The 27,472-nt window shown below is 43.5% G+C and overlaps 1 long non-coding RNA gene across 1 annotated transcript in view; it reads left to right on the top strand.

The window, feature by feature from the left end:
* LOC141084504 (uncharacterized) overlaps nt 1–26,138 on the top strand; it is a 321,621-nt gene extending 295,483 nt beyond the window's left edge. Inside the window, exon 2 of the long non-coding RNA XR_012231014.1 lies at nt 22,154–26,138. This is a non-coding gene — a long non-coding RNA (uncharacterized lncRNA). The remainder of the gene's footprint in view (nt 1–22,153) is intronic.
* The last annotated feature ends 1,334 nt before the right edge of the window (nt 26,139–27,472 follow it).

Genomic DNA, 27,472 nt, shown 5'->3' with positions numbered 1-27,472 from the left:
TTCTTGTACATAGGGGGCAGTATTATAGTAGTTATATTCTTGTACATAGGGGCAGTATTATAGTAGTTTTATTCTTGTACATAGGAGCAGTATTATAGTAGTTTTATTCTTGTACATCGGAGCAGTATTATAGTAGTTATATTCTTGTACATAGGGGCAGTATTATAGTAGTTATATTCTTGTACATATGGGCAGTATTATAGTAGTTATATTCTTGTACCTAGGGGCAGTATTATAGTAGTTATATTCTTGTACATAGGGGTAGTATTATAGTAGTAATATTCTTGTACATAGGGGCAGTATTATAGTAATTATATTCTTGTACATAGGAGCAGTATTTTAGTAGTTATATTCTTGTACATAGGGCACAGTATTATAGTAGTTATATTCTTGTACATAGGGGGCAGTATTATAGTAGTTATATACTTGTATATAGGGGTAGTATTATAGTGGCTATATTCTTGTACATAGGGGTAGTGTTATAGTGGTTATATTCTTGTACATAGGGGGGCAGTATTATAGTAGTTATATTCTTGTACATAGGGTCAGTATTATAGTAGTTATATTCTTGTATATAGGAGCAGTATTATAGTAGTTATATTCTTGTACATAGGAGCAGTATTATAGTAGTTAGATTCTTGTACATAGGAGCAGTATTATAGTAGTTATATTCTTGTATATAGGGGCAGTATTATAGTAGTTATATTCTTGTATATAGGGGCAGTATTATAGTAGTTATATTCTTGTACATAGGGGCAGTATTATAGTAGCTATATTCTTGTACATAGGGACAGTATTATAGTAGTTATATTCTTGTACATAGTGGCAGTATTATAGTAGTTATATTCTTGTACATAGAGGCAATATTTTAGTAGTTATATTCTTGTACATAGAGGCAGTATTATAGTAGTTATATTCTTGTACATAGGGGCAGTATTATAGTAGTTATATTCCTGTACATAGGAGCAGTATTATAGTAGTTATATTCTTGTACATAGGGGGCAGTATTATAGTAGTTATATTCTTGTACATAGGGGCAGTATTATAGTAGTTTTATTCTTGTACATAGGAGCAGTATTATAGTAGTTATATTCTTGTACATAGGGGCAGTATTATAGTAGTTATATTCTTGTACATACGGGCAGTATTATAGTAGCTATATTCTTGTACATAGGGGCAGTATTATAGTAGTTATATTCTTGTACATAGGAGCAGTATTATAGTAGTTATATTCTTGTACATAGGGGCAGTATTATAGTAGTTATATTCTTGTACATAGGGGCAGTATTATAGTAGTTATATTCTTTTACATAGTGGCAGTATTTTAGTAGTTATATTCTTGTACATAGAGGCAGTATTATAGCAGTTATATTCTTGTACATAGGGGCAGTATTATAGTAGTTATATTCTTGTACATAGGGGCAGTATTATAGTAGTCATGTTCTTGTACATAGGGGAAGTATTATAGTAGTTATATTCTTGTACATAGGAGCAGTATTATAGTAGTTATATTCTTATACATAGGGGCAGTATTATAGTAGTTATATTCTTGTACATAGGGGCAGTATTATAGTAGTTATATTCTTGTACATAGGGGCAGTATTATAGTAGTTATATTCTTGTACATAGGAGCAGTATTATAGTAGTTATATTCTTGTACATAGGGGCAGTATTATAGTAGTTATATTCTTGTACATAGGGGCAGTATTATAGTAGTTATATTTTAGTACATAGGAGACAGTATTTGTCATGCTGTAACAATATTCAGTAAGGAGGAGGGATCTCAAACTGTCCCTGAAGCTGGGTCGCTAACGATCTTTGTCCAGGGGTACTCTTAAAGGTAGAGAGGCCCACGTCTCCGACCTACTATGCTACTGTAAAAGAGATAACAGAAAACATCTATAACACAAAAGCACTAAACAACAATAGGAAAGAGGATAGGGACTAGGAGGAACAAACTAAATGGGAAAAGGGACCAGGATATAAACACCCACGTACAACAGCAAACTAAAGAACCCCACAGCTCCAACTCCAAACTTCAACTACTTAGCTTTAGCACACAGCCCTGGAAGACAAATCTTCAATAGCAACAGCTAAATGGAAGATCTGTGATTCATAATGTGCAGTGATCTTTTACCCCCAGATCTCCCAGGTTGGCATGACACACTTGTGACAGGGGCATTATTATAGAAGTTATATTCTTGTTAGATAATGGCAGTATTAGGGCAGAGACACACTGGCATTTTTCTCCTGCGATAATCGCATCGCACTGAACGGACTGGCCGGCACCTCTCCTGACCTGAGCATGACAGAATGTGGATTACTAATGCAGCTGTCAAGCTCAGGTCAGGAGAGCAGACAGCCAGTTCGTGTTTTACAATGCGATTCTCGGACGAAAAATACGGCAGTGTGTCTCTGCCCTTATAGTAGTTACCATGTATTCTTGTTCATAAGGGACAGGATAAAAGCACAATAGTTACAGTTGTGCTCAAAAGGTTCATACCCCAGCAGAATTTTTGCTTTCTTGGTCTTTTTTTTACTCATGGTTAGTGGTTGGGTGAAGCCATTTATTGTCAAACTACTGTGTAAAAGCCGAGTGAGTTCCTGGGATCCAGACAGGCTCTTGCATCTTTCATCCAACCACTGACGTTTCTGGATTGTGAGTCATGGGGAAAGCAAAAGAATTGTCAACGGATCTATGGGAAAAGGTAGCTGAACTGTGTAAAACAGGAAAGGGATACAAAAAGATATCCAAGGAATTGATAACGCCAGTCATCAGCGTTCAAATTGTGATTAACAAATAGAAAATCAGGGGTTCTGTAAAATCAAAACCATGGTCAGGTAGACCAACAACAATTTTGCCCACAACTGCTAGGAAAATTGGTCGGGATGCAAAGAAAAGCTCACAAATAACATCAGCTGAAATACTGGACTCTCTGAAAACTAGCGGTGTGGCTGTTTCAAGATGCACAATAAAGAGGAACTTGAATAAAAATGGGCTGCATGGTCTAGTCACCAGAAGAAAGCCATTACTGCACAAATGCCATAAAGTATCTCGCCTAAAATATGCAAAACAGCACAGAGACAAGCCTCAAAACTACTGGAACAAGGTAATTTGGAGTGATGAGACCAAAATTTAACTTTTTGGCCACAACAATAAATGTTACACTTGGAGAGAGGTCAACAAGGCCTATGATTAAAGGAACACCATTCCTACTGTAAAGCACAGAGGTGGATTGCTGATATTTTTGGGATGTGTGAGCTATTAAGGCACAGGAGTCTTGGTCAAAGTTGAAGGAGAGATGAATGCAGCACATTATCAGCAAATACTGGAGGCAAATTTGCAATCATCAGCCTGGAAGCTGCGCATGGGACGTACTTGGATGTTCCAACATGACAACGATCCAAAACACAAGGCCAAGTCGACCTGTCAATGTCAACAGCAGAACAAGTTGAAGGTTCTGGAGTGTCCATCTCAGTCTCCTGACCTCAATATCATTGAGCCACTCTGGGGAGATCTCAAGCGTGCGCAGTTCATGCTAGACAGCTCAGGAATTTACAGGAACTGGAGGCTTTTTGCCAAGAAGAGTGGGCAGCTTTACCATCTGAGAAAATAAAGAACCTCATTCACAACTACCACAAAAGACTTCAAGCTGTCATTGATGTTAGAGGGGGCAATACACGGTATTAAGAAATGGGGTATGTGAACTTTTCATTAGGGTCATTTGGATGTTTTGGGCTGTCATTATGATTTGAAAAGAGAAAACACAGTAGTTTGACAATAAATGGCTTCACCCAACCACTAACCATGAGTGGAGAAAAAGTTTTGGTGTTTTCATTCATATTCTCTGAAAAAAAGACCAAGAAAGCAAAATTTCTGTCGGGGTATGTAAACTTTTGAGCACATCTGTATGTATTGTGATATATTATGGATAGGGGGATGTATGGCTTCAGTACCTGTACTTTTGAGACAGAGGTACTGTATACATAGAAATAATAAATCTAAATATCAAAGAATAAATGTCTGTTCTTTTTGATGTTGCCTAACGCTAACCTACATTTAGCTTCCATGAGCCATGGACTGATTCCGTTCATCAAGTTTGCCGATAATATTTATATTAAATGTAATATTGAAATGTAGAAAAATGTTCCATTGAGTTAATTTTATTTTTAACCTCATGGTGTTTCGGACTTTCAGACTTTGTGTATTGGACTTTCTGTTCCAGCATTCCAGTATCTGCTTTCTTAATTTCTGTGGTAAATAAGATGAGAACAGTTAGTTCCTCTTAGTGGATATGGACGCTTATTACTGTATCTGACAAGGGTCATTACTTACAACATAAGAAGTGTAAATTGTCCCAAAATACAACCAAATAATAATTTTATAAATAAGCAAATGTCAAGGAGGCAAATGAAAAGGACTGAAGTCACCAGTAATTATCCTCTTTTAGAAGCCTCTGCCTGACACACCACATGCTGTAGGCTCCTTCTCGTGTCATGCCTCTGATTTAATTTTTGTAATCATTTTAATTAGCCAAAATTACTATTTCCATTTTTATGCTTTTAATTTTTTTTATTACAATTCATGTTCTATTTTTTTTATGTAACAATATTATTACCTTAGCCCTGTCCCTAACTCTAAGCATAACTTTAGCTCTATCGTCTATGTGAAGGATGGCACCAGAGAGATTACGCAGAATCCCACTGCTGCCACCACTTGTGAGTGGCCATCACCTCGCCACCCCACCTGACGTCACTATTACGTCTGACGGACCACGTGTTACGGTCTCCCCACTTTCACCAATGAAACGCTCTACACCTCTTGGGGATGCATAAGGTCAGCTTTGTACAGTTTTACACAAACACCCCCGGTCCACACAGGCCCAGAGAGGCACGAAGAGTGAGAAAATGTGGCCCATGCAGTCACTGATGTGGCATCACACTCACTCACAACCCTGACAGTCTGAGAGGCCCCTTTCACTAGCACCAGTGAAAGAGTGCCAGGTCAGCCCGGTGGGACTGCCACTAGTTCCTCAATAGATATAAACCCAGTCTGTTAATAGGGAATATATTGGGCCAGAAACCAGCCTTTGTAGCATGAAAAGTTAAGCTGAGCAACGAAAGTGTGGATTCTTGGATCGAGATTAAAGAGCAGCCCAAGGTAAAATTTTATACAGTATTTAATCGCATTAAGGGCACACTAGACAATACACCAAATACACAGTGGTTACACATTTGCAATAGTCAGATATGAAAATACAGATAATGCTAGAACAAAAGATATAAGCAGATCGATCATGTCAATTGCCAGGTTGATGTTTGACCATGTGTGTCCTGGACCGCATTGGGGCATGGACTGCCAGCTGGTTCCTAGATCCTAAACAACACGTTACTTGATGTGACCCCCTTTCGAAGTGGACCACATTCATAACAAAGAGAGAGACCACATGACCTTACACTAGTCTTTATCCCCTTTGGTTCACTCGCCTCCTGCCCTCTGGACTGAACCTAAATCCACTCCCCTTGTCTCTAGTAGCTAAAAAATAAAAAAAACTAAGATATGTCATAACTCCTTAATGAACGGTCCAAGGGAGGCAGTTTTGGTGCCATCAGACCAGCCGGGCCCCTGCTACGCATTGAGACTAAAGATATCTTTGCTATCTGATTCCCATTAGCCTTTCTATGTATTTCCCTACCCAGTTGTAGAAGGACGGATCGAAACCCTGAGAGGCGTTTGGTCCGTTCCAGAGAGCTCGAAAATGTACACAGGGGTGAACCTAGCCTCCCTGCTGCCTGGGGCGAACAGCAAAATGACGCCCCCCCACACACACACACAAAGTAAATTTTAATATCTATATTGTAAAACTGAGTACAATAGTGGACATTTTGATTTAGATAAATAGAAAAAAAGGTGTCCAAACACAAGGATGTCAGCGCCATCACACGCACATACAACAGCAACACAGAAGTATCCAGAACAAGGGTCATTAATGGCAATGGTAGGCCTGGCACAGGGCCGGACTGGGGCAAAAAATGCAGTCCTGCCACACAAATCCCAACAGCCAACAAACTATAACACTCTTCAGCCCTGATCAGTGAATTTTTGCTATACTTTGTCGTCCCCTCATCACTCTCTTAAAGGAGTTATTTGAAGAGCCACATGTGAATGACACCACCGTGCGTATGATTGACCACAGCTCTATTTACATGGTGCTCTTCCAAGCTACGTTTCTCAGGGTCATGGGGGTCCCAGCGGTCAGATCCACAACAAACAGAAAGTCATCCCCTATCCCCACATAATGCTCCATACAGTATTATAGGCCCCATATATTACTGCATACAGTATTATGGGCCCCATATGATGCTCCATATAGTATATTGGGCCCCATATATTACTTCATACAGCATAATGGGCCCCATATATTACTTCATACAGTATAATGGGCACCATATATTACTTCATACAGCATAATGGGCCCCATATAATTCTTTTCACCATACCCCGCTGCTCTGGTCTCCTCAGTGTATTCTGATCCTCCACACTGCTTCGAACAGGGACATCATAATTGTCCACTTGGACTGATAGTAATAGTGATTTGTTTGTACCTTGTTGTCTGGGGCTGGCCCACTTTATGGGGGGTGCTCAGGACATATGATTATACACCAGTAAAAAGTATGAAATGCTCAATGTGACCAGTGCCACCTAGTTTCCTACCCCTCTTATTCTACCAGTACTGTGGGCACACAGACTGGTACTGAGGAAAAGAAAGAAACAGAGAGAGAGTACACCTTTTACACATGTGGCCACGCTCTGTACACCTTGTACACACATGGCTCCACTCCGTAAACCTTGTACACATGCGGCTTTGCTCCATACACCTCGTACACACGCAGTTCCACTCCAAACACGTGGCTCCACTCCGTACACACATGGCTCTGCTCCGCTCCATACACCCTGACGAAGGCAATTGGCCGAAACGCGCGTTGGGGAAGGGCAGCTACCTTTGGCGTGTAGGAGCATTCATAAATCCACAGGTATAACTATTTAACAGTATAGTCTGGTTGTTGGCAGCAACCATTCCGTTTTCTGATTGTTCTAGTACTATTTGTGGTGGTTTCTTATCTCCGAATTGCGCCCCTATATGCTCTCACTTGTTAAGAGGTATACGTTCATGGTCACAAGATCATAATCTTATCTCTGTGTAGCAACCCCTGCTGGACATTATTGCTACTTTGCACTTTATCGTTCATTTATTACACAAATTGTGTTTTTGTTTGCACATATGTTGCACTTTATTTCATTGGTATGTTGTTGTGTTAACACATGGTTATAATCACTTATTTTTATGGCACTATTATATACATTTTTATACAACACTATTGTATCATGAGTATATCATGATTTTGGTACACTGCTTCCAGCGGTCACATAATATATTTTTTCAATAATTTTCTGTGGTATGGGACCCTACATACGTATGTAACCTCTTTTCAATAATATGGTTAGTTGACCCTTTAATTTCTATTTATATGATTATGTATACTTGATGCTTTGCCTTTTTACCAATTAAACCTTGTTTTTATGGTATTATTAAATAAAACATTGTTATTGATAGGACTATGGTCATGTGTTGTCGTTTTATTCCGCTCCATACACACACGGCTCTGCTCTGCAGACTTCGTACACACAGGGCTCCGTTTTGTACACCCCATACACACACAGCTCCACTCCGTACAACCCTTACAAACGCGGCTCCACTCCGTACACCCCGTACACATGCGGCTCCGCTCCGTACACCCCGTACACACGCGGCTCCGCTCCGTACACCACGTACACACGCGGCTCCGCTCCGTACACCCCGTACTCACGCGGTTCCGCTCCGTACACCCCGTACACACGCTGCTCTGCTCCGTACACCTCATACACACGTGGCTCCACTCAGTACACACATGGCTCCACTCCGTAAACCTCGTACACATGCGGCTCTGCTCTGTACACCTTTTACACACGTGGCCACGCTCTGTACTCCTTGTACACACACGGCTCCACTCCGTAAACCTTGTACACATGCGGCTTTGCTCCATACACCTCGGACACACGCGGCTCAGCTCCATACAAACGCGGCTCCACTCCGTACATACACGACTCCGCTCCATACACACACGGCTCCGCTCCGTACACATGCTGCTCAGCTCCGTACAGACGCGGCTCCGCTCTGTACACCTTGCACACACGGCTCCACTCCGTAAACCTCGTACACATGCGACTCTGCTCCGTACACCTTTTACACACGTGGCCACGCTCTGTACACCTTGTACACATGCGGCTTTGCTCCATACACCTCGTACACACGCGGTTCCACTCCATACACACGTGGCTCCACTCCATACACACACGGCTCTGCTCCGCTCCATACACACACGGCTCTGCTCCGCGCACTTCGTATACACAGGGCTCCATTTTGTACACCCCATACACACACAGCTCCACTCCGTACAACCCTTACAAACGCGGCTCTACTCCGTACACCCCGTTCACACGCGGCTTCGCTCCGTACACCCCGTACACACGCGGTTCCGCTCCGTACACCCCATACACACGCTGCTCTGCTCCGTACACCTCACACACACATGGCTCCACTCAGTACACACATGGCTCCACTCCGTAAACCTCATACACATGCGGCTCTGCTCTGTACACCTTTTACACACGTGACCACACTCTGTACTCCTTGTACACACACGGCTCCACTCCGTAAACCTTGTACACATGCAGCTTTGCTCCATACACCTCGGACACACGTGGCTCCGCTCCATACAAACGCGGCTCCACTCCGTACACACACGGCTCCGCTCCGTACACACGTGGCTCTGCTCCGTACACTCCGTACACATGCTGCTCAGCTCCGCACAGACGCGGCTCCGCTCTGTACACCTCGCACACACGGCTCCACTCCGCAAACCTCGAACACATGTGGCTCTGCTCCGTACACCTTTTACACACGTGGCCACGCTCTGTACACCTTGTACACATATGGCTCCACTCCGTAAACCTTGTACACATGCGGCTTTGCTCCATACACCTCGTACACACGCAGTTCCACTCCATACACACATGGCTCCACTCCATACACACATGGCTCTGCTTCGCTCCATACACATGGCTCTGCTCCGCACACACACGGCTCAGCTCTGTACACTTTGTACACACAGGGCTCCGTTTCGTACACCCCATACACACACAGTTCCACTCCGTACAACCCTTACACACGCGGCTCCGCTCCGTACACCCCGTACACACGCGGCTCTGCTCCGTACACCCCGTACACACGCGGCTCGGCTCCGTACACCCCGTACACACGCGGCTCGGCTCCGTACACCCTGTACACTCGCGGCTCCGCTCCGTACACCCCGTACACACGCGACTCCGCTCCGTACACCCTATACACACGCAGCTCCGCTCCGCATACCTCGCACACACGCGGCTCCGCTCCGTACACCCCGTACACATGCTGCTCCGTTCTGTACACCTCGTACACACGCGGCTCCACTCTGTACACCTCGCACACACATGGCTCCACTCCGTAAACCTCATACACATGCGGCTCTGCTCTGTACATCTTTTACACACGTGGCCATGCTCTGTACTCCTTGTACACACGCTCCACTCCGTAAACCTTGTACACATGTGGCTTTGCTCCATACACCTCGCACACACGCGGCTCCGCTCCGTACACTCCGTACACATGCTGCTCAGTTCCGTACAGACGAGGCTCCGCTCTGTACACCTCGTACACACGGCTCCACTCTGTAAACCTCGTACACATGCGGCTCTGCTCCGTACACGTTTCACACACGTGGCCATGCTCTGTACACCTTGTACACACATGGCTTCACTCAGTAAACCTTGTACACATGCGGCTTTGCTACGTACACCTCGCACACGTGAGGCTCCGCTCCATACACATGCGACACCACTCCATACACACACGGCTCAGCTCTTACACTTCGCACACACAGGGCTCCATTTTGTATGCCCCATACACACACTGCTCCACTTCGTACAACCCGTACACGCACAGCTCCACTCTGTACACCTCACACACATGGCTCTGCTCCGTACACCTCGCACACGTGCTGCTCCGCTCCATACACATCGCACACGTGCGGCTCCACTTCGTACACCTCACGCACACATGACTCTGCTCCGTACACCTTGCACACACACGGCACCGCTCCGTACACCTCACTCACACATGGCTCTGCTCCGTACAGCTCGCACACGTGCGTGTTATGAATGAGTCACCGTAGGAGGCAAAAGCAGAAATACAAGCTAAGTCCAGAAAACCAGAGAAGTTGGCAACTATCAGATTGCAGACCCCTGAACCTATCAACACAACTAGCAGTAGCCGTGGGGGGTTCCTACGATGCCCTAGACCCCTCGATCACAGCCGGAGAATTACATAGGCCTAAAGAAAGAAAGGGGAAATCTAAACTGCCCCAGAGCAGACCCCAAAGCAATAGGCAGCCCCCAACATATAATGACGGTGAAGCAAGAGGAAAATACTAACACAGACAGAAAGATAGACTGAGCAAAGACGGGGCCCAAAACTACCTAGATAGGAAAGGACAGGAAGGCTGCTGTCTGCAATCTGCCAAAACCCTATCAAAGACATAAGCCAACAAGCTGATATGAAAAAGGCCCTGAAGCAGCTAGGCTTCAAAAACTAAATCAGCACTCAAGTATTTTCAGAAGACAGAGCTAAATGAATTCAGCACACCCCAGCAGGGAATGGCAGAAATCCAGAAAAACAAAGAAAACCAAAGTCAAAGCACCAAAGCAAAAGGCCTAGCAGCAAACTTAGCTTTAGAGGAGCAGGAATTCAGACTGGTCTCCAAGGATCCCACAGAGAAATCACCCACAGGGCAGAAGGGCGTCGGCAGCCTTTTATCCAGTCAGTAACTCCACTCAGCCAGTCATCATCATCAGCCTCAGGTGTTTGATAATCAGGCTCACTACCTTTCTTTACCAGAAGAGGGAGTTCCTCGGGCCTCAGTAATGAAGGGGAAAATGAACTCACAACAGTACCTCCCCCTTGAGGAGGGGTCACCGAACCCTCATCTACGCCACCAGGGCGATCAGGGTGAGCCCGATGAAAGGCACGCACCAATCTTTTGGCATGAATATCAGAGGCAGAGACCCAGGAATTATCCTCCTGACCATAACCCTTCCACTTAACCAAATACTGGAGTCTCCGTCTAGCCAGACGGGAATCCAGTACTTTCTCTACCTCATATTCCATGTTACCTTCAACCAATACAGGGTCTGGAGGTGCCACCCCCGGAACAACAGGTTCAACAAACCTCTTCAACAAAGATTTATGGAACACATTATGGATTTTAAATGTGACAGGAAGAGCCAAACGAAAAGAGACCGGATTAATAATCTCCACAATCTTGTAAGGTCCAATAAATCTAGGCTTAAACTTAGGAGAAGCCACCTTCATAGCAATATTTTTTGATGATAACCACACCATATCACCAACCTTAAACTGGGGACCAATGGTCCTATGTCGGTTGGAAAACCGCTGGGCCTTTTCCTGGGAGAGAGATAACTTATCCACCACTTGGTCCCAGATCTGGTGCATTCTCTCCACCACAGTGTCAACACCTGGGCAGGCAGAGGGCTCCACCTGCCCTGAAGAAAATCGAGGATGAAACCCAAAGTTACAAAAAAAAAGGTGACATCAAAGTGGCAGGACTAGCTCTATTATTTAAAGCAAATTCGGCCAAGGGCAAAAATGAAACCCAATCATCCTGATCAGCAGAAATAAAACATCTCAAATATGACTCCAAGGTCTGGTTTGTTCTCTCTGTCTGCCCATTGGTCTGAGGGTGAAAAGCAGAGGAGAAGGACAACTGAATTCCCAGCTTGGAACAGAAAGTTCTCCAAAATCTAGACACAAACTGGACTCCTCTGTCAGATACAATGTTCTCAGGAATCCCGTGCAAACGAACCACCTGTTGTAAAAACAGGGGCACCAACTCAGAGGAAGACAGCAACTTAGGGAGTGGTACAAGATGAACCATCTTAGAGAACCTATCACAAATCACCCAAATAACAGTCATCCTCTGAGAGACAGGCATATCAGAGATGAAATCCATTGAAATATGGGTCCATGGCCTTTTGGGGACAGGCAAAGGCATCAACAACCCACTAGAGCGAGAACACGATTTAGACCGGGAGCACGTCCCACAGGACTGCACAAAATTCTTGACATCACGAGACAAGGAAGGCCACCAAAAAGACTGACTCACCAGATCTCTAGTACCAAAAATACCTGGATGACCAGCCAAAGCAGAGCAATGAACTTCAGACATCACTCTCTTCTTCCACTGGTCAGGAACATACAACTTTCCACTGGGACAACGCTCAGGTTTGTCCTCCTGGAACTCTTCCAGAGCACGTCTCAAATCGGGCGAGATGGCAGAAAGAACTACCCCTTCGCCTAAGATGGTAGCAGGCTTGGTCACCACAGGAGAATCAGCAAAGAAGCTCCTAGAGAGGGCGTCTGCCTTGACATTCTTTGTTCCAGGAAGAAAAGAAACCACAAAATCAAAACGTGTAAAAAACAAGGCCCACCTAGCCTGTCTAGGGTTCAAGCGCTTAGCCGACTCTAGGTAAATCAAATTCTTGTGGTCAGTGAGGACCACGACTTGATGCTTAGCTCCCTCCAACCAATGTCTCCACTCCTCAAATGCCCATTTCATGGCCAACAGTTCCCTATTCCCCACATCATAGTTACGTTCAGATGGAGAGAACTTTCGGGAAAAGAAAGCACAGGGATTCATTTTAGATGTTACAGGATCCTTTTGGGACAAAACAGCTCCTGCACCAATCTCAGAAGCATCCACCTCTACCTGGAATGGAAGTGAGACATCAGGTTGCCGCAAAACCGGGGCGGAGGTGAATCTTCGCTTCAGCTCCTGAAAGGAAGAAACAGCCTCCGGAGACCAATTTAACACATCAGCACCCTTCTTAGTCAAATCAGTCAATGGCTTGGCAATACTAGAAACTTTTGCTATAAATTTCCGATAAAAATTAGCAAAACCCAAAAATTGGAGGGCCTTCAAAGAAGTGGGCTGAACCCAATCGTGAATGGCCTGTACCTTGGCCGGGTCCATTTCAATAGTTGACGGGGACAAAATAAATCCCAAAAAAGAAATTCTCTGTACTTCAAAAAGGCATTTAGATCCTTTGACATACAGGGAATTCTCCCTCAAGATCCGGAACACAGTCCGAATATGTTCCACATGAGAATCCCAATCCTTGGAGAAGATCAAAATATCATCCAGATAGATAATCAAAAATTTATTGACAAAATCTCGGAAAATATCGTTCATGAAGCACTGGAAGACAGAAGGGGCATTAGTGAGCCCAAAAGGCATCACCAGGTACTGAAAATGTCCCTCCGGAGTATTAAACGCCGTCTTCCATTCATCCCCATGCTTAATGCGAATAAGATTATACGCCCCCCTGAGGTCAAGCTTGGTAAACCAGCAAGCACCTTTAACTCTGGAGAATAGATCAGAAATCAGGGGTAACGGATACTGATATTTAACAGTAATTTTGTTGAGGGCACGATAATCAATACAAGGTCTTAATGATCCATCCTTTTTGGCTACAAAAAAAAAACCGGCACCTAAGGGTGACGAGGATGGTCTAATATGACCCTTCTCCAACGCCTCCTTAATATAGGATCGCATAGCCTCGTGCTCGGGTACAGATAAATTGAAGAGTCGACCCTTGGGAAATTTACACCCCGGGCTCAGTTCAATTGCACAGTCATAACTCCTATGAGGAGGCAGAGACGCAGACTCATTCTCACTAAATACATCATAAAAGTCCGCCAAATAATCAGGAACATCATGCGACTGAGGAGAGGTGGAAAACACCGGAGCCTCACTAAAGGCACACTGACAACCCCAACTCACCACAGACACAGATTTCCAATCCAAAACTGGATTATGAATCTGTAACCAGGGAAACCCCAGAACAATAGTATCATGCAGATTATGCAACACCAAAAATCTGCAATTTTCTTGATGGTCTGGGGCGACCCGCATTACCACCTGGGTCCAAAACTGGGGTTTATTTTTAGCCAAAGGAGTAGCATCAATCCCCCTCAAAGGGATAGGCGTCTGCAGAGGTGTCATCGGAAATCCACAACGTTTAGCAAAATCCAAGTCCATTAGGTTTTGGGCTGCTCCCGAATCCACAAAAGCCGTGGCGGAAAATGTGGACAGGGAGCAGATCAGAGTAATAGCCAGAACAAACTTAGGTTGAACACCCCCAACAGAAAACATGTGTGCAAAGCGTTTCTCTCGTTTAGGACAGACAGAAATAATATGCGAGGCATCTCCACAGAAAAAACACAACTTATTACGCCTTCTGAACTCCTGACGCTGCTCTCTGGAAAAAACTCTATCACATTGCATAGGTTCAGACATTTGTTCAACAGGTGGCAACACCTCTCGTGCAGCTTTGCGTTCGCGCAAACGCCGATCAACCTGAATGGCTAATGACATAGAATCGTCAAGACCAGAGGGAACAGGAAATCCCACCATAGTATCTTTTACGGCTTCTGACAACCCCTTCCGAAAGAGAGCAGCCAAGGCATTATCATTCCAGGTAGTAAGTACTGCCCACTTTCGGAATTTTTGTCAGTACAATTCTGCAGAATCACGACCCTGGCTCAATGCCAGCAGGGTCTTTTCAGCCTGATCAATGGCATTAGGTTCGTCATACAACAACCCCAAAGCTTGAAAGAATGCGTTCACATTAGTCAGAATAGGATCATCTGGTTTCAAAGAAAACTTGCAATCCTGGGGATCGCCACGCAGCAAAGAGATGACAATTTTAACCTGCTGCGTGGATCTCCCTGACGAGTTAGGCTTCAAGGCAAAAAATAATTTACAATTATTTTTGAAATTCAAAAATTTAGACCGATCCCCAAAAAATACATCAGGAGTAGGAATCTTTGGTCCAGCAGCATGTGAATAAGCAAGGTAGGCGGAAATTCCCCGCACTTCTGCAGCGAGCTGCTCCACACGATCAGACAATTGCTTTATCTCCATTGAGAGAAAAAAAAATTCCCCCTACGGCCTCAGAGATATAGAGAAAAAAATATACACACTTTTTTTTTTTTTTTTACAATTCTTTCCTGCTATTGAGTACCCTAGAATCTGCGATGCGGCGGGTGATTCTGTTATGAATGAGTCACCATAGGAGGCAAAAGCAGAAATACAAGCTAAGTCCAGAAAACCAGAGAAGTTGGCAACTATCAGATTGCAGACCCCTGAACCTATCAACACAACTAGCAGTAGCCGTGGGGGGTTCCTACGATGCCCTAGACCCCTCGATCACAGCCGGAGAATTACATAGGCCTAAAGAAAGAAAGGGGAAATCTAAACTGCCCCAGAGCAGACCCCAAAGCAATAGGCAGCCCCCAACATATAATGACGGTGAAGCAAGATGAAAATACTAACACAGACAGAAAGATAGACTGAGCAAAGACGGGGCCCAAAACTACCTAGATAGGAAAGGACAGGAAGGCTGCTGTCTGCAATCTGCCAAAACCCTATCAAAGACATAAGCCAACAAGCTGATATGAAAAAGGCCCTGAAGCAGCTAGGCTTCAAAAACTAAATCAGCACTCAGGTATTTTCAGAAGACAGAGCTAAATGAATTCAGCACACCCCAGCTGGGAATGGCAGAAATCCAGAAAAACAAAGCAAAACAAAGTCAAAGCACCAAAGCAAAAGGCCGAGCAGCAAACTTAGCTTTAGAGGAGCAGGAATTCAGACTGGTCTCCAAGGATCCCACAGAGAAATCACCCGCAGGGCAGAAGGGCATCAGCAGCCTTATATCCAGTCAGTAACTCCACTCAGCCAGTCATCATCCTCATCCTCAGGTGTTTGATAATCAGGCTCACTACCTTTCTTTACCAGAAGAGGGAGTTCCTCGGGCCTCAGTAATGAAGGGGAAAATGAACTCACAACACGTGCGGCTCCGCTCCATACACCTCGCACACACACGTCTCCGCTCCGTACACCTCGCACACACATGGCTCTGCTCCGTACACCTCGCACATGTGCGGCTCTGCTACATCCACCCTGTAAACCCCTCCTGAGTCCTGACCCACGCATAAACTTCCCTCATTCAGCACGATGACAACCAGCACAGCAGAGTCTTGCATACACTGAGGCCCCTGATCATGTGACTTTGTCTCCTCCCCTCCTGTGACCTCATCACAGGTCCTGTGGCAGAGAATAGAACATAGCGGCAGAGCAGGGACAGAGATGATCGATAGACAGAGGGCTGATGTGCACAGCACAGGACCTGTGAAAAGGTCACAGGAGGGGAGGAGTCAGGGGTCACATGATCGGGGGCCCTGACTCCTTCCCTCCAGTGACCTCTTCAATTACAAGCCTTTGCACGCTACCAGCAGCACCAGCGTGCAGGCTATATTGTAGGTGCTGCGGGTAGCAGAGCGCATAATGCCGCCCCCTGTGCACAGCAGCTGTCTGCCGCCTGAGCCACAGGCTCAAATGGCCTCATTATAGGTGCGGCCCTGAATGTACACAATGTATGGACGTATAGTGTCTCCATAACTCCTTATGGAATTATGTTCTTCAGCATGACTCTATATTGCAAGCAGGGCTTTCTCCTGGTCTGAGCTGGCTGGCTCAAGGTGTGAGATCTGTCACTCACAGCCTTTTGAGGCTTGACCCCACCCTGCTGAGCTGTGTGTGTGTGGGGGGGGTAATAATCCCATACCAAATAGGTTACAGATGATTGACATGAAATTACATCTCCCATTTTCTTCACAGTCTAACGCTAAGCTCTAGCATAACTCTTGCCTCAACCAATCCCTACCCTAACCATAGCTAAGGTTAGAAAAAGTGTAAAAATATAAAAGCAACTCTAAGCAATGAATGAAGACAGTACTGAGTCATGTGGATCTGCACATGATTTAGTACTGCTCTCATTCATCAGCTGCTTATCATCTGTCATCTTGGTTGCTACTTATGCAGAGCACAGCAGTCAAGATAACTTTTTTGTCAGCCGCTGTACTCTGCATAGACAGCGACAACTGAGATGACAAAGCTCACTTTGTTATGCTGAGCTTTGTCATTTGGGTTGTTTGTGGACGCACATTCAGATGAAACGCACTACAGGCCGACACAAATCTGGAAAAGCAATTACGAGTAGCAACATCATGCATACCACTTAATATTACAGCTGAACCAAAGAGAAGCAGCTCCAGCCGTCAAATTAGGGGTGAGTTCATAAATTGTTTGACCAAAAATAGCACGTAATTTTCAAGTTGATAATTTTGTACTGCCCCCATATGATGGTATAAATATCCAAATGGTCTTTGGCTGAAAAAAAAAGTTTCCTCACCTCTGTTTTAGTGATTCTAAAAATTTATAACAATTGGGGGTGTTGTGTTGCTAAATTCTGAGACCTGGAGGTTTTTAATTGTTCCATTAATGGAGCTGTATGAGGTCTTGTTTTTTGCGTGATAAGCTGCTGTTTTAATTGACTTTTAGAATACATATGACATTTTGATTGACCAGATTATAAGACGCACCCAAAGTTTTGGGGTGGAAAATAGGAAAAAAAAAAATTTTTAAATAAAATTGTGGTGTGCCTTATAATCTGTTTTAATGGTAGCTTACCTGGAGGGTAGGGTCGCTGATTCAGGAGGTTGGCGGTGGCAGGAGGAGCGGGTCGATGCTGCAGACCCGTCCACTCTGAAGATATCGGCACCAGTGAGCAGAGGTCCCCTCTCCTGCACATATCCCTGTGGTGGGCTACGGGAAAATGTCTCTGTGGCGCCCTGCGTCTTTACTGCCACAAAAGGGTTAAATATGTACTGTTTAGTATGCGTTTTGTGAGCAATGGGAGTTATGCTTTCTCTGCTAGAGACCACAACACACACACACAATTTACCTCACTCCCTTACTTGTCTGAAGCTTAGAGCTTTGCAGACATACCCTGAATGGGAGGGGGAGGAGTCGAACATTGTTGTTTCAGTGAAGAAGAAAGGAAGATGGAGAAAGCTCCTGGGAGCCATGCCATGTGCTCCCTTCAAGAGCAAAGCTAATAAGAATCAGGGAGTCAGCCTCTAGGCCATCCATGCTTTCAGAACAGGGTGGTAAGCTGAGAGATTGTGTGAGTTTATACAACCACCAGCAGAGTGCTTCCCCCGGGAAGACTGCAGCAAACTAGAATCAGTGAAGGATTGTGAAAGAAGAGCTTCACACAGGATCTAAGCTGCAAGGTGCCAGAGGAGGAAAACACAGTGAGTAGAGGCTATACCAGAAGTTCCAAACTCTGGGAAGCCTTGGTCCCTGAAGTGATTAGAATAGCCAGAAGCTTACACTGAGTCACAGCAGAGAGAAGGATAACTCCCATTCTCAGAGCAGACTGTAACCTGGTGAGAGTTGTAATATCTCCTCTGAACTGCACCTGAACTACAGTAAATGATAAAGTGACTTTCCTTGTCTCCTGCCTTGTTACTCCGTGCCTTCTACTTCCATCACAATATCTGGGGGTCAGCCCTGGTTGGAGAGGGTTAAACATCTACACTGCCATCACCATCTACTCCCCCAGAAGTTATCTGCAGTGCCGGCTATACTACAGTCGAACACTCCAACTGGCGTCACGAATCACTACATAAACTTTATCCCTAATTAATACTCCCTTTTTACATGACCGCCTGAGGCCATGGACCGGGTCACTGCCACTGTGACACATCCCTTTAAGACGACCGGCCCGGTACCGAGTATCCCACGGCCTCTGGGAACGCGTCATCTGCAGTAGGCAGTACATGTTCAGATTGAGTTCTCGGGGGCCAAGATATTGTCAGAGTCTCCAGAGATTTCAATATGAGCATACACAGCCTCCGGTGGCCATTATCAGGGATATGTGCAGGAGAGGGGACTTCCCCTCATTGGCACCGACATCTTCTGTAAGGACGGGGCCTGCAGCATCGCCCCGCTCCTCCTGACCACCTCCAACCTCCTGAATCAGCGACCCCGGCTCCTCTGACCTCGATCCACCACCATCCCCCAGGTAAGATACCTTTGAATTATAAGACGCACCCCTTTTTTCCTCTCAATTATTTGGGGAAAAAGTGTGTCTTATAATCCGAAAAATACGGTATATATATTTTATTGTAGCAGTAGACACAAGATAGTGGAGTAACTATAGTGTGTAGGAGTTGCAATCGCACCTGGGACCTGGATCCTAATGTAGCCAAAAAAGTTTCATTAGGACCCAAATGAGAAGATGAATTCTGTTACATTTGGGGGCCGTGTTCGAGATTTTGTGCTGGAGCCCAGGAGCTTTGATTTACGATTCATTTGCTTGTTTTAGTAAAACATTTTTGGTTTAATTGTGATATTCGTTAATTCTTTTTGTGCCAAATTCTTAAAAATTAGGCAGATGGTTCATTAATTTTGCTTTTTTTTTAAATTCAAACCTGTTTCATTGCGTTTTACCAAAAAAGCCACGTGCTCGGCTAAAACTTCACAAAATTTGAGCAAATACTCCATGTGTATATACAAATCACTCCACAGGGAAGACTGGAGTATATTTGTGCAAAATGTTTGCACAGTGACAAATATAGGGAAAAAAAGGAGAAAAAAAAGAGTGAACACACATAAAATAAGCTTAAAAAAAGTTCAAATTTAAAGAAAAATTTGGTGCAAAAGGAAAACAGGCAATTAAAAGTAGAAAAGAAAAAACGTGTATAAGCAATAATAGATGCTCCCACAGTGCAGAGAATTGGGAGGGGTAGGTATAGGTTGCACTAATATCTGCAATTTTTTCTTACAATTTTTTTAACTTTTGTTTTTCCAAAAATTGTACTTTCACCGGCTTTGTCTGGTCCCTAGCTGGTTTTACACTGTGGCGCTAAACTGTAACATCTTCATACTACTAGGAATATAACCATTTGGAAAATCATTTGTTAAAATTTAATTCACTTATGCCTGGCAGAAAAAAAAAATTCAAAAAGTATTGAATCCTACATATTTGTTTGACAAGGGGGAGGGATCAAAGTTTGGAGTCATTTTATGTGAATCAAACAACTAAAGAAATCATATCTGGACTTACTGATACAAGAGAATTTTAGTAAGAATTTCATAGTGCAATGTCCATGAGATATCTACCAGAAGACCAACATGGAGGAATGTCTGACCTTTAGTTTTCAAGTTAATGCATCTAATAAAGCTCATACTAAGTTAGTCAAAATATCTACGTTTTTTCTAACACATAAAAAAAAAATCACATCTTACAATACAGGTACTGGAGAATTTCCACTTGGAAGAAGAATAATGCGATTTTCCCAATACATTTTTGCAGTTCAACGTCTGTGAGAAGTCTAAGAAGAGACCAGCATGGAGTCCGATGAGGTTGTTAGTTTAGATTTAAGGGTCATGCATCCTGTAAAGAACATACAGTTCCAACTAAAATAGGTTTTTGTTCTTAAAAATATAAATTCATAGAAAAGATTGAAGTCCAATTTCAGGTACTTTTCTCCTGCGGTCAACCTTAGAAAACATCTCCCCAACTGAAAATGGAATTGGATGTGCCCTAAATCGAATCTAATGATAAAAGTCTTCAAGGTCAAGACAAGTCTAAAAGATTCACGTCAAGTTGTGAGCGGAGGTCGAGAGGATGTGACATCTTTTGGTTCCTGAGTCCACCTGCTGAGATGACTAGCGTAACATCAAGGATGTGTTTTAGTTTTCTAGGTTAGAGCAAGACAAGAGGCAGGTCATGGAAAGGCCCTACTCTTCCGCAAGGCTGAACACAATGCTGAGTTCTTCCACTCCCTCAGAAAAAAAGACAATAGAGAATCATCACTTTTCACTGATCATGACATATATGATCCATTACCGCCTTTGTTAACGCTCGTCCTGATTCTTAAGGCCTAAAATTTACCTATTCTTCTCTATAATATTGGGAGATTGGGGTTCGCAACCCTTGACTTTGCCAAAGTCATTTTTCAGAAGTCATCTGGTGGGACATTCTAAAGGCGGTGAGAACATTCACCAACATAATAGGCTTTCAGAACATATTTGACATTTTTGACGAATATGTTTCTTGCATTGTTCGTTTCAATGGCCGCCCTGTAATGATGCATTTCTCCTGTGGTGGCGCCACTTGAGAATTAATTGCTCGCTGCCAGTCCTGTCAACAGATGTTTGCTGGAGGATATAGCAATGGGACACCCTGCAATCAGCTTATAAGGAATCATTCACCAGGTGTTTGCTGTGTAGCAGCATAATATAGAGGCATGGAACCTGTGATTTCTTCCAGCGATGTACCACTTACTTTACTGGATGCTGTAGTGTTGATAAAAAATGATTTTATCTGCTGCAGGTTTATTAGTTCTCTGAATGCTGAGCTCTGTATAACCCACCCACACCACTGATTGGTGCAAAGGTTTCAAAAAATTAGCCAGGACATCACAATACACATAGCGGTTCATGACTGAACTTCATTCCATCTTGAATGCAGGTAGAGACAAAGGTGTAACTTCATCAAAACTGTCAGATGGACTTACTGTTGCCCATCCTGTGATCCCTACATTTAACGCTAAAAATTCACAAGAATGCTAGTATTCCACCCGGGCGACCAATAGTGTCAGGGATTGGGAGTTTATCGGAGGGAATATGTAGGTTCATTGATTTTTATCTTCAAAAATGTGTGGAGACATTACCGTCCTTCATTAAGGAAAATACAGATATTCTGAATCGATTGACCGATATATAAATGGAAGAAGAAGATGTTGTGGTATACTTTTGGGTTTTTATGTGTCATGGTCCTTTTATCATTTTCTTTGAAAAATTGGAGATGTTCCTCTTTAGCCCTGATTGAGTTTTTCGTAATCCTTATGTCATCGAGTGAGAAAAGTTACACGGTGTTTTTCCGAGTGCCAAGTGCTATCTTGTTTTACTAACCGGTGGAGGGACCTTCATCGATGGGACGTCTCTGATTTCTAGCAATGAAATTAATGTCTGTGTTGCAACTTCTAGGACCATTCTGATATTCCGTTGTTTTTTTTTTTTTCAGATGACCACACGGAAGCACCAGTTCTGACCACAAATGGTGGTCTCCAGTCCATTCTAGAGGACACGGTTTCACCAGCATTTGGTGCTACAGTGATCATTATTGTGACTGTGGTGATTTCTGGGAGCGCGTATCTTTGTTTTCTGAAGTACATATGTTCCGGATGTTGTAAGGCAACACAGGTTGTCCCAGTGAGAAGACTTGACCCATCTAAATCTGAAGAGCAAGTCTAATGACTGCGGTTAAAGGTGGCTACAAGTTTATTGGTAGCCATACATGGCAGAACGATGGCGTTGACTCTTCTTGAGTCTGACCTAAAAGAACATGGGTTGCAACCATCCGGTGGACCTAAAAGCGGCTGGCTCAGTCTTTTTCAGATAGAGATCCTAAGCGGTCCAATATCCACTCACCCATTTTGATGCGGGAAGCAAGTGTCTTAAAGTGAACGTGTCATCAGACAACGATCTATTGTTTAAATCAGGTTTTTGTGTTAAATAATATATTTTGAAAAAAAATATTTTTTTCCCCGATATCACAATCTAAATTAAAAAATAAAAATAAATTTTTTAAAAAATTTTCGCACTCACCACCGGGGCTTCTTTAGACTCTTGAGAGCTTGATTCATAATTTGCAGTTTTCTCGAAGTCTTTTTTTTTCATCTTGTGCTATTAGCTGACGCTTTTTGAACTAAATTCATCAAAATGGTGCACACAGTTCATGAATTTTCTGCAAAGTTAAAAACAAAAAAATTCTGTCTCCAATCACTTTTTTGGTTTAAAAGTTGCATGTTTTTCAAAGTGTCTTAAAAATTGCTAATGCCGTACATGAAATCACTCTGGAGGGAGGTGTGAGGTGGGCTGGAGGACATTTGCAACCAATTTTTTGACTTTTTGAAATATAGCAAAATAATGAATCAAGCGAAAATTTCTGGAACCTCTAAGCCTCGCCTGCAGTGGCAAATCGAAAAAAAACAAAACAGGAAAACAAATAAAATAGACTTAAAAAAAAAGGTGCAAATGTCAAGATGAATTTGATGCAAATAAAAAAGGCACAAAAAATAGATGCAAATGAAATAATGAATTGGGCCTTAACTTCCAGTCTCAGGAAATGCACATGCACATTAGCCACAATGAACAGACTTCAAACCTTTAATTTTTATTGAAGCATTTAATGAGCGTGTGCAAAGGTGAGCTGTGACATTGTCTTTTGTGTTTGGTGGATTCTGTGTTATTAACTGTGTACAAAGGTGTTATCAGCCATTATAATGTTACCTGTGATGATAATGAGACTGCTGAAAACTCTTCCCGAAAACACAGGAAGTATGAGTCTATAATTGCCTCTGTGGCCACTGTGAAAATTGCAAGATTAATAATTTGATTTTGTTTGTTTTTTTTAACGAAAATCATAATGTAAAAACTGCGAAAAATAAAAAAAATACACGTAACACAAAAACTTGATTTAAACAATTGGTCACTTTCTGACCCTCTAGGGATCAATTTAGAAGACGGTTCTACATTGAGGTCTTTCATCTTTAGCCATATTTGACGACTGTCAAAAAACAATGTTCTTGACTGACGCAACCCTTGTTGATGTGAAGAGCAACCATAGTTAATATCTCAAGCTGGACCGATGACCGGTGGAGTCTGCTTAGCACACCTTATACAACACGCAGAAAACGAGCCATAAGTCATAATGGTTGTCAGATCTGTGGTACAATGTGAAGAAGCCATATCCAATGTTCATCATGTTTTGGTTGGCGAATGGGTGCCATGACGGAATATGGATTTATGTATTTACGGATCTTCTACACAAACAATGAAAAACAATAGAAATGAAAAATTAAGTAACAATTGTGGTTGGTGCTTTGTCTGAACTTTGCACAATGCTTAAGCTTTGCCCCAAAAAAAGTAAACCAAAAAGTGTCCAAGGGAAGCTAAATAAATTGTCAATGAAGGTGAAACTGTTTGTCTTAGGGGAAAGATAATTCTAAATGACTTGGCTATTCCATAAGTGTTCGATGAACGGTGGTCAGGTTGCTCGAATGAAACGTCAGAGCCTTTGGAAAGTGTCTGGCCATTTTGAAATCAGGTTGTCTGTTGACCATGATGACCATGTAACTTCTGGAGAAAGTCGTAAAAAGCTGACAATAGTTAAAGAGATCCTAAACTGTCCAATAGTTGTAGCTATCAGTAGGAGGTCACAGAAATCAGACACTGACCACGAGGACCACCATGACATGATATTGATTATTAATAACTGTCAACCATGAGCTCACTTGGCCAAAAACTGTTCCTCCAAATACTCCTGAACACACTTGTTTTGGTCCGATATATGAATGTGTCCTCAGTGAGGAGTAAGCCTTTTCCTGACACTCTGGTAGGCACCTTATCTCCCTTGGGATCAATCAATAGTGTATGTTGAAATACAGCATGTCCAATCCTCTTTCTAACATCCACCAAATGAATATCACTCAAAGATTTAAGACTCATCAGACTTTGGTTTAATGAACGGCCACCTGGAATGGGTTGTCTCATACACAACATTTATCAACTGTCCAGAGGATAGAGGGTCATTTGGGGTCCTGCGCCTGAGACTTCCACAAATCATAAGGTTCAGGAACCCAAAGTGTGAATGGAGTAGTACTACTAAGCATGTTCAACCACAACCATGAATATGATCCCTACCAATCTTTTCACACAGGTGACCTCATTCTCATGTTCAGTGGGGATCGCATTGGTTGAAGCCCCTGCAATCATACATTATCTAAGCAACAGGTACCAAACTAGTGGCCCATGAGTCACAGGTGGCTCACAAGTCCCTAATGCATGTCTTATGCGGGTGCCACTCTCAACTGTATTGGCAACCGCATGGGGACATTTTTGATTGTTGGGGGCATTCGGGACACTTAAATCACTATTAATTGATAAAGGGCACCTGGGGACAATCAGACTATTACTAATTTATATGTGGGGCACTCAGGGCATTATTATTTTCAAGGGGATATTTACAGCCAGTGTCGGACTGGAGGAATGGATTCCACAGGGCCCACCCTACTGCTACTATACATAGACATTTTACCTGTTCATACGCGGGGCACATGTACATGTACGAAGCCACCCGCTATACCTAACAGTATCACTGATTTGCTCTAAAAGGCTTTCAAGGGACAGACCAGAGTCTTTTATTTGGTCTTATGCTATCTGTATAGTGACGCCAGTCCCGGTGACAATCTGACTCAGACACCTAGCACCAGCACAGCAGGGAAGGAGGGAGCATGCTGCTATGAATGCAGATTAGCCAAGCCGCGCATAGCTGTGCTAGGGTAGGAGGGGGAGGAGCCTTCCACTTCGGTCAGTGAGGCCCATCGGAGGATTCACCCATTCCCCAGTGTGCCAGTCCGAGCCTGCTCACAGCAGTATCACTTTACAATATAGGCATCGGGTCATTATTAATTTTTAAGAGGGCATCAAGGGCATTAGTCCTCGATGAGGGGGCACTTGAGGTATAAGTGCTTTATCAACGACCTATACAAATAATCACTTGAGCCTTATAAGATTTATTTGCATAGAGCCTGGTTCACAACCATCTCTCAGCATTTAATGTGGCTCTCAAGGTAAAAAAAAGCTTGGGGATACCTGCTCTAAGCGGCGAAGAGGTGATACATGTTGCTTAAGGGACAACCTCCTTTGAGTTATCAATGTCTCTGCTTAGATATCCCCTTTACACTATCTTCAGAGTTAGAAGGAACTTTTATTCTTATCGTTATTGATATTTTTTTTATAACTCGGCTGATAAGTTGTAATTTTCCAGAGTGAATCATGAGAGTTCTGGAGCCTTAAAAAGGTGAATCCCTCTTGAGTCAACTGATTGAATTCTAGAGATGAACTCTTTGTTGGATATCCCCCCCAGGAGAAAATCAGCTTCTTTTATTTATTGTGTATTGTGTTTTCTTATTTTTCAATAAAAACAGTTTACTTTTTGAACATGACGAATTCTTAGCCGTGTTTGATGTTCTGCTTCCTCTTCTCTTCCATCTGTGCGCCTTTGTTTTAAACATTGACTGGTATACAAAATGAAAAATGTTCACTTTAGACATTAGAAGGATCACACAACATTAAAGCTGACTTTTTGAAAAATATGGGATAGATAGATTATTATTATTTATTATTATAGCGCCATTTATTCCTTGGCGCTTTACATGTGAGGAGGGGTATACATAATACATACAAGTACAGTAATCTTAAACAATACAAGTCACGACTGGTGCAGGATGAGAGAGGACGGTGCCCGCGAGGGCTCACAATCTACAACAGGATGGGTGATAATACAGTAGGCGAGGGTAGAGCTGGTCGTGCAGTGGTTTGGTGGATCGGTGGTTACTGCAAGTTGTAGGCTTGTTGGAAGAGGTAGGTCTTCAAGTTCTTTTTGAAGGTTTCCATGGTAGGCAAGAGTCTGATATGTTGTAGAGAGTTCCAGAGTAGAGGGGATGCGCTGGAGAAATCTTGTATGCGATTGTGGGAAGAGGAGATAAGGGGAGTACAGAAGGAGATCTTGTGAGGATCGGAGGTTTCGTGCAGGTAAGTACCGGGAGACTAGGTCACAGATGTACTCAGGTTGTGGATGACTTTGTATGTCATGGTTAGGGTTTTGAACTGGAGTCTTTGTGTAATGGGGAGCCAGTGCAGGGATTGACAGAGGGGAGAGGCCGGTGAATAGTTGGGGGACAGGTGGATTAGTCGGGCAGCAGAGTTAAGAATAGATTGGAGGGGTGCGAGAGTGTTAGAGGGGAGGCCACAGAGCAGGAGGTTGGAGTAGTCAAGGCGGGAGATGATGAGGGCATGGACTAGGGTTTTTGCAGATTCTTGGTTGAGGAATGTACGGATTCGTGAAATATTTTTGAGTTTAAGTTGGCAGGAAGTGGAAAGGGCTTGGATATGTGGTTTGAAAGAGAGATCAGTGTCAAGGATAACCCCGAGGCAGCGAGCTTGTGGGACTGGACAGAGTGGGCAGCCGTTTACTTTAATGGATAGGTCTGTTGGGGGGTTCACGTGAGATGGGGAAAGATGATGAATTCTGTTTTGTCCATAATAAGTTTTAGAAATCTTGCGGAGAAGAAGGATGAAATAGCAGACAGACATTGAGGGATTGTGTTTAGTAGGGAGGTGATATCTGGTCCAGAGATGTAGATCTGTGTGTCATCAGCATAGAGATGATACTGAAAGCCATGAGATTCTATGAGCTGTCCGAGGCCGAAGGTGTAAACGGAGAAGAGCAGGGGCCCTAGGACTGAACCTTGCGGGACTCCGACGGATAGGGGGAGCG

Source organism: Dendrobates tinctorius, unplaced genomic scaffold (genome assembly GCF_039654945.1).
Source record: "Dendrobates tinctorius isolate UK_male_01 unplaced genomic scaffold, ASM3965494v1 ptg000023l, whole genome shotgun sequence".
Classification (NCBI taxonomy): domain Eukaryota; kingdom Metazoa; phylum Chordata; class Amphibia; order Anura; family Dendrobatidae; genus Dendrobates; species Dendrobates tinctorius.
This window is presented reverse-complemented; position numbering and strand designations above follow the sequence as displayed.